The sequence below is a fragment of the Topomyia yanbarensis genome, chromosome 2, assembly GCF_030247195.1.
Source record: "Topomyia yanbarensis strain Yona2022 chromosome 2, ASM3024719v1, whole genome shotgun sequence".
NCBI classification, from domain to species: Eukaryota; Metazoa; Arthropoda; class Insecta; order Diptera; family Culicidae; genus Topomyia; species Topomyia yanbarensis.
Window position 1 is genome coordinate 432807714 of NC_080671.1, and position 9201 is coordinate 432816914.

The following is a 9201-nucleotide window of genomic DNA, read 5'->3' on the forward strand; positions in this document are numbered from 1 at the left end:
TACAGGAACCTTTTCGTTAAAACTTTTACAAGGTCAAGGAATCTACACTAGGAGTTTGAACTTAACGGAGAATTTAAGTGTTTACATCAGTATTCAACTATCATCTAAACTAAAATCGTCCTATTCAAAGCTTTTTTGAAAGCTGCAGTTGTAGGTAGCATTCTGATTTCTATCGGCAGACGATTCCAGCGAGACACTCCATACGCGAGTACGCTTTTCCTGGTGTTCGTGGTTTGACGGTATACGGTAAACGATCTTAATCTTTCTATATTACTACGTCCTAGATGTTGCTGGATATATTGAGGTAACTCTTCATTGTAGCCCTGTCGCATAAAGCAGCATATCCGGTGATGATAATTCTCAGTGAGATCCCGTCCTAGGATTGTGTTCCGTACATTAGCAGTAGTCTCACGCCGCTGCATGTTATAGACGAAGCGAATCGAGGCTTTGAAGCACCTATGCAGCTGGTTTTTCTGTTCTGTTGTTAACCCTGGGTAGTACACCACATCGCAGTACGTGAAGAGAGGTATCACTGCAGCTTGAATCAATTTCAGTCGCGTTCGCCACGAGAGAACAGAAGAAAATCTACGAAAAGTGCGTAGTGAGGCAAAGACTTTCCGAGTGATGTCGTTGACTTGAGCAGTCCAAGAAAGATTGTTGTCCATTCGGAGACCAAGATTCGTTATTTTTTCGGCTATCGGAATCTCCTCACCAACGAAAACGATCTGCGACTGAGCCGCTATCAAACCACACTTGCAAAAGATGATCGCTTGTGTTTTCTTCGGGTTGGGAAAGAGTTCATTGGCAGCTGCCCACTGTTCGATCGAATTGAGGTCCGCATTCACCCTATTGATCAACACATCGATTTCTTTAATTCTTCCGGATTTGTAAATTTGCAAATCATCTGCATATAGCTGGTAATTACATTGGAGAACTTCGGGTAGACAGTTCACGTAGAGGCTGAATAACAACGCGCTCAGACATGAACCTTGCGGCGTGCCCTGGGCGAGCATACGTTCGGCAGATTTCACGCTATCTATCTTTACGGCTTGGTATCGCTGTTCGAGAAAAGAACGTATGAGATCTCGAGAAGCCAAACTCCTCTCTCAGTTTAGTCCCGAGCTTCTGGTGGTTGACGCAGTTGAACGCAAGGGAAAAGTCAACCAAAACCATGACAGTACACCGATTGCTATCAAAGTTGTTGTAGATATCATGTGCGACCTTCGCGAGTGCTGTTGTGGTGCTGTACCCTTTTCTGTACCCAGATTGATTATCTGCAAGCAATTGATGGTTTGGTTGGTCAATGTGCTCAGTGATCTGTCCCAGCAGTATTTTTTCCAGGATTTTGGAGATCGACGGGAGGACGCTTATGGGTCGCAAATCCTTTGGTTCAAGTGGATTAGGCGTTTTTGCAATGGGTGTCACGATCGCTGTTTTCCAAGTGTTTGGAAAAACATTCGCTTCAATCACCGCTCGACTTATGCAGGAAGGCAAAGTTTTCGTAGAATCAATTGAAGAACAATACTTCCATGAAGGAAACTACATTGAAAAATTACTGATGACACGAACAGCCAGTTTCGCTTTGAGTTCAGCGCAGCAGCTCAGGCCGGAGCGCCATACTTCAGTATTGATGATAAGACACCCGCCAAGAGACGTCCCTTGCTGCATCTTCCTCCTCGATGTTCGGCATGATCCTTGTCAATGCGTTAGTTGTCCTCGGCCATCGGCCATCCATGGTGTCGTATCCATGGCCCAGATTTGGATGGTGAGCACAAAAATAATTCGCGTCCTCTCAAATGATTCTTAATATGCTATCCATTCTTTCGTACGAAACCAAACATAATTCGTGTCTATTCGCTCGAATTCAAACCAATCTTACCCGATTCGTGCCCTCTCGCACGAATTGAAACCTATTTCGCGTTCTCTGTAACGAATCCGAACATATTACACCCGATTCGTGTCCTCTCGTACGAATCAAAACATATTCCATCCGATCCGCGTCGTCTCGCAAGCTGTCGTTCAATGTCAGCTTCTTTCTCCGAACAGCCTAGATAAGTCGTGTAGTGTCGGTAGTGGTTGTTTCAACCGGCTAAGAATTACGTACACTACGGACTACCTGTTCCGGTGGTAAAACCCCACCAAACAAGGAACCCCAATTACATTGTGTCATGCGACCCGTTCTATAGGTAAAATTGTTGAGGGGGTTTAAAATATTCTCAATGGCGAACGGAGCCTGGGAAACACTGGGCGATTACGCAGCGGTCACTCTACGCACCGAATTTTTTTCATCGAAGATCGGCTTAATTTTGCCGAATTTTTGTTAACTGGGTGTTTTCTGAGACTGATGGTAGTTCGGTGAAGTTTTGCTGGATTTCGATTATCAAATTTCGATGTGTACAGACGAACCTGCCCAGAGGCCGTGTGGTATCCGGCCAAGAATTGAGCCTCTGACACAGTGGACCATTATTTGCTTCGCAAATCGTAGGGATCAAATGATCGTGTCCCATTTAAACCTGATATGGCTCGCTATATGCGTTAACATCCCAACTTGCTTGGTGTCCTCTAGTTGTTGCGCAATTTGTGTTGGAAATGAAATGTACAGTTCTCTAATCAACAATGGTTAGAGTAGCACAAATCAATCTCCAGCATAAACGTACAGCAATTATGAATTTATCTCGACTCATGCAGGAAGGTAAAGCTTCCATAGCATTGGTTCAAGAACCGTATATCCATAAAGGAAACTTCTATTTTGGAAAGTTGCTTAACACTGGCTTCATTGCTTAGGGGAGACTGAGGAGACTTGATCCCCTTTTTTATTTTTCAATCCTACTCCGTGGAATGATACAAAAACTATGTATTTTTTGTAGTTTTATATTGTTTCTAGGGTTGACTGATAATCATAAAAAATTACATGGAAATATTATACTGGACATGAGCTATGAGCATTTTTGGAAAACAACAAAAAACTGGAAAATTCTTTGATTAGTGGAGACTCGATCCCTAATTTGGGGACACTTGATTATTTTTTGAAAACGTGTTTAAAAAAGCATGTAGGGTAATAAGCCTATTTTTACCCTTTTTCTATTATCATCCTACCCATCTGAAGCCTTTGGTTAGAGCAGCGTCTGCCATCTTTGCTCAAAGCATTGGCTCAAATGGTGTTGCGATAATTGGGGTACTCGATTAGAGTTTTTGCTGCGCTCAAACAGAAGATTTTCACCATTCTCAAGACAATTTTGTTATTATATTGGCTCTTAATAAGAGGCGAATGACCTTAAGGCTAAATCCTCTATAATCGAAATAAAAAATGGCTCCTAATAACTAAGCAAAGAAGCTGAAATAATAAAATTAATAATGAAATAATGTGGTACCCTCCCTAATAGGACAAAAATAGGTACCTAACCCCATTCAATGTTATAAATGTATTGTGGTATTGATTAAATTGTTGTGATTACATATTACTATTTTTGTTACTACATATTACGCATCTCTCACAAGATTTTTTTTTACGAATTCCACAAATCTCTGTGCAATGTCGTTATTATGGTTGAGAAACGTCAAATGTGGGATGCATGGTTGCTACGTATACTGTAGTGAACAATTACAGTTAAGTTTCTGTACGATGAAGCGTTCATTTTTGACAGTATTTTTTTGTTATTTTATGGCAACAATGAGTTCAATTGTTCTGGTGTGAATTTGGTTATTTTCAGTGGTGTGTATGAAGCATGGCGAAGGGGTTCAAATCTCCACAAATTTGAAAGGATCAAGTGAACCCATAGCATCTATTTCAGCAAACTTTAGTACAAGTATAGTTGAACAAAAAAATCAACTCAATCATAACGTATTCATATAATTGACATTCTCCTGTAATTCTGTATGCAAAAATATAGTATGTAGTGGGTAACTTTATCAATTGTATAAAAGTTTGAAAATTTATAAAATAAATCTTCGTCAGTTCTTCCGAGATTTTTTTCTTTGAATCGGTAAAAATTCGGTAACACATGTCCAATTTATTTTTTTGTGTTAAAGAAACTTATGTTTAAATAAAACTGCGCAACTTTCTAGTATATTCGATTTATGTATTCTGATCCGCCTTCGAGTTTCAATGATGGGATCAAGTCTCCCCGGGGATCAAGTCTCCTCAGTCTCCCCTACGATAAGACAGGTATGACTAACCCACGTGAAATGCCTCGTGCCTGCATTCTTGCAAATAAGGCTACTGACGCGTGTCTCATATCGGAGTGATATCTGTGTTGTCACAGTTACTCTGACTGCCGGTAACGTAGACAAAAAATACATATATTGTTCAGCATATCTACCGCATAACGAGTCATCTCCTTCTGATGATTTCAAAAGCGTTGGATCATATTGTAGCAGAAATGGGCTTCCGCTCATTATCGGCAGTGTGGCAAATGCTCATCACATCATTTGGGGCAGCTCAGCTACCAATCTGAGAGACTCTGAACTGATCGAGTACATAAGTAGTACAAATCTTCATATTCTGACTGTGGGAAACCGAGCAACTTTTGCGAGGTTTGGAAGGGAGAAGGTGTTAGACATAACGCTTTGTTCTGATAGAATTTTGCATGAGTTGAGAAATTGGTAGGTTCCAAATGAAACTGAACCGTTTCTATCCGATCATAATTATATATTTTTCGAACATTTTATATAACCTTCGATGTGGTAACATATCGTAATCCTAAATCTGCAAACTCTTTTTGGAAAACTTGGCGACTAAATTTCATGGATATTTTCCAACAATTAGTCAACTAGACGACTTAGATGGCGTCGTGGATACGACAAACTCATTCATAGTAGCATCCTACGAAGAAGCTTGTCCACTGTTAAAACGACTAGGGAAACCCCGTAGTGGAGGGCTGAGCTTGAAAGAATGAAGAACGATATGAGAAGAGCTTGAAACCGGCGTCAGCGTGATGATTCCAGAGTTTTCAAGTCAGCTCGTTGTATACATAAGAAATGTCTTAGATCTGCAGAGCGAGCTGGCTGGCAAAACCTGTGCACCAATGTCTCTAGTCTGAACGAGACTATCAGGTTAAATAAAATTCTCTCGAAATCGAAAGATTTTTAGATGAACTCTTTAAAAACCAGAGGTGGTATTTATGTGACGCACGAAAAAGATGTTCTTAATTGTCTCTTCGACGCACACTTTCCAGGTTGTATCGATCCGGAGCTGAACAATGTTCACAGACCTCATTCTGGTGATTCGGACTCGTGAGCGTTAGCACGCACATTGGTTTCCACTGAATCGATCAAGTGGGCAATTGACAGCTTTAATCCATACAAATCACTCGGAAAAGATGGAACACTTCCCGCGCAGCTGCAAAAGGGATTTGATATTTTTAAACATGTCTTAAAAAAGATTATGCTTTCCTGTCTTGCTACCGGGTATATCCCGAAAGCATGGCGAGAAATAACTGTTAGATTTATTCCCAAAGGGGGGCACTCCAGCTATGAAGAAGCCAAGAGTTTTAGGCCTATCAGCTTAAGTTCTTTTCTTCTGAAAGCTTTCGAACGGATAATCGATCATCACATCAGGAACGTTAGTTTAGTTGAATATCCACTGCACAAAATGCAGCATGCATATCAGTGTGGGAGATCCACGATCACTCTGCTTCACGATATTGTTTACAACATTGAGAAAGCCTTCTCGCTCAAGCAATCTAGCTTGGGATTATTCCTAGATATTGAGGGTGCTGTTGACAATGTGTCCTTCCAGTCTATTCTGGAAGCGACGCGCGGTCATGGGATACCTGCATGTATATCGGGTTGGATAAACGCAATGCTTGGTAACCGCATACTTTGCTCGTCACTGCGACAGGGTGATATACGGAAGTTGAGTATTTGTGGTTGTCCTCAGGGTGGCGTTCTGTCACATTTGTTATGGAACTTGGTTGTCGATGGCTTGTTGAAGAAACTCAATGAGCTTGGACTTCCAACCTACGGGTTTGCTGACGATTACCGAATACTGATTACTGGACTTTGCATCGGAACAATCTTTGACTTAATGCAACAAACATTAACGGCTGTCGAACAGTGGTGTCGACAAGTTAAATTATCAGTTGACCCAAGCAAAACGTCAATGGTTCTTTTCACGAAGAAGCGAATAACAACCGGGGTTCGTCCCTTGCAGTTTCTTGATTCTGAGCTACTGTGTGCAGATCAAGTCAAATACGTTGGAGCTATATTGGATTCCAAACTGAACTGGTCTGTTCACATTGAGTTCAGAGTCAAGAAAGCGTGCATGGCCTTCAGGCAGTGCAGACGGACTTTTGGAAAAAACGGGAGTCTCAAACCTAAATACATCTATTGGATTTACACGACAATTGTACGTCCAATACTGTCATACGGATTCCTTGTGTGGTTTGACAGTCCAGTCAACGCTCATGGCGTTGACTGGTGTTTTCAGCACAACTCGAACTGCTGCTCTTGAGGCACTTCTAAATAGCAAACCATTACACATACACTTCAAACAAGAAGCACTAGCATGTGCATACAGACCGCAGGTTACTGGGCTTTGGAACAGTAACCATGTTGATCTTGCTACCAGTCATACACGATTGTGCTTACAAATGGTTACAAGGGGTGAAGATATTCTTGCTCCCAGCGATATTACACTCACATGTAGTTTTCCGTACAGGACATTCCATGTGAAGATTCCCTCTCAAGAGGAGTTGTTGTCTGGCTATATAGAAAGACAACAATAAACGCAAATGGTCTGTTACACGGACGGTTCTCTGATGGAGGGACGTGCGGTGCTGATGTCTACTGTCGTGAAACGAGATTGGAACAATCTCACTCACTAGGTAGACACTGTACTGTATTCCAAGCAGAGATCTTTGCGATTATGTGCGGGGTACAATCGGCCCTTCAACTGAGTTTGTCCGGCAAAATTATAAACTTCTGCTCCGATAGTCAGGCTGCAACCAAGGCCTTTAGCTTAGACAAATCACGGTCCAAGCTAGTGATTGCGTGCCGAACCCAAATCGAAGAACTAAGCATTGTCAAAAGTATCTACTTTGTCTGGGTGCCCGGACATTGCGGTATTACTGGAAATGAATTGGCCAGGGCAGGTTCAGCGATTGACTTCGTTGGTCCTGAGCCCGCGCTGCCAATTTCGACAAGTTGGATAAGGGAAAAAATACGGTCCTGGGCTTCGTCCGGGAACCGTAATTATTGGAGAAATCTACAAACGTGTCGCCAAACAAAGGCGTTTCTATAACAACCGTGCCCAGTGATCTCGAAAACTCTTCTGCATTTTTCGAAGCTCCACTGCGGCATGCTGACCGCTTTAACAGGCCACTGCAAATTCAATTATCACATGGCAACTATTCAGCGCGCTGAATCTATTTCAAACAGTGTTTCAAATAAACCACACATTTCACACCAAGGAGCCTGTTTCCAAAGGAGCGGTGGAAACCAATCATTGTTATGCACGTTTCTGGGAGTGAGTAAAAAAATCAAAGCAATCCAAGTGGGTTTTGACTCTTTGGTTTTCACTCCTGGTTTTGGCTCCTCCTGTCCACTCCGGTTTGTGATTCTTGTTCTGTCGCCGCTTAAAGACCGAATTTAATTTCAAACTTTGCTAACAGGTCTTCAAGATTTGTATGTTTAATTTCTCAATTATCCCAGCAGTAGGTACAGGGTGCGCCAGCTGGATGTATCCTTTTACAACATTGAACAACTTCGTCATTTTTTAGCCGTTTTCACAAGTAAACAAGTTTTTTTAAGATAGTTTATGCCATTTAAACCAGGTTTATTATACAACGCAGATTATATAACCACCCCCATTTGATACACAAAAAGCAGCTCTTTTGCGGGCATTTCGCATGACATTGGACAGCATATCGGGCTTAATCACAGTAATTTCAGCTCGTATATTAGCTTTGAGTTCGTCAAGGTACTCAGGTTTGCTAGAATAAACTTTACTTTTCAAGTAACGCCACAGAAAAATATCTGGCACCGTTAAATCCGGAGAATGAGGAGGCCATTCCAAATCATCATTTTTTGAAACAACGCCTTCTGGGAATTCTCTGCAAGAACTTGATTGCGGTGTGGCAAGGTGCCCCGTCTTGTTGAAAATAGAAGTTTTTCAGACCTTTTTTCTGCATTGTCCGTTGTCGATGGTATCTCCCTCTTTGAAAAAATCAGGACCGATGCTTGTTTTGGGGCACACTCCGGCCAAAACAGTTACTTTCTGGTCGTGCAGAGGTGTTTGATGTATGACGTTGTGGGTTCTGTGCCCCCATATTCGAAAATTTGGTTTATTTACTCCGCCGGAAAGGGTGGAGTGAGCCTGCCATATTTTTTACGATAAACACGCGCAGTTTTCACTATTGAACGATCGTTTTCAATGTAAAGCGCTACGATTTCAGCACGTTCTTTTGGTGTAAATCGACTTATAGCTAAAATGGCACTCCTTCGAGGTCTATCGAAAAGAAGCTTTCGCCATGAACTGTACCAAGGATCTGTTTTGCTTTTGTGCATGATAAAATGAAAATTGAAAACCTAAATTGAGCTCGGGCTTTTAAACTGTATGCTGCAATTATAATCTAGTAACCTGTTTTCACTCCTTGGCGGTTTTCACTCCTCAGGAGCCAAAAAAACCATGAGTGATGAAATCATGGATTTTAATGATTTGTCAAACTATGGTTTTTTCAACGCATGCTGATTGGAATGATTTTTGAAACACTGATTTCAAACAAACAATATTGTATCATTGCCCTCGGCTGCGCAGGGAATTGAGTCCGCCAAAGGTTGATTACGTTTAGAAATGTAGCACAGGCAGAAAACTTCATTGCAAAGAGCAAAGTGCAACACGAGGTCGAATTTAATAACAGCAGAATTAAGATCTCGTGTATATGGAAAACGACATGGTGAAGGTTTGTATCCATGATTTGGCACCGCGCACTAAGGAAGATTACATCAAACGAATTATGATGCAATACAGAGAAGTAGAATCTATTGCGAATGACACTTCGCCAGTATTAGAGACAAAAACAGGAAAACTAAAAGCAGCCATGAATGAAAACTGGCATCATGGTAGGTCCCATAAGCTTTGCATGGGCTTCGTCCTATGCTTCCACTCACAAAACCCTAATGCTCATTTGGGTGCACTTTTTGACAGTCCGTCCCAGTTAAACTCATTCCGGAACCGGTTCGGATTTCTGAATGGAGTCAGTA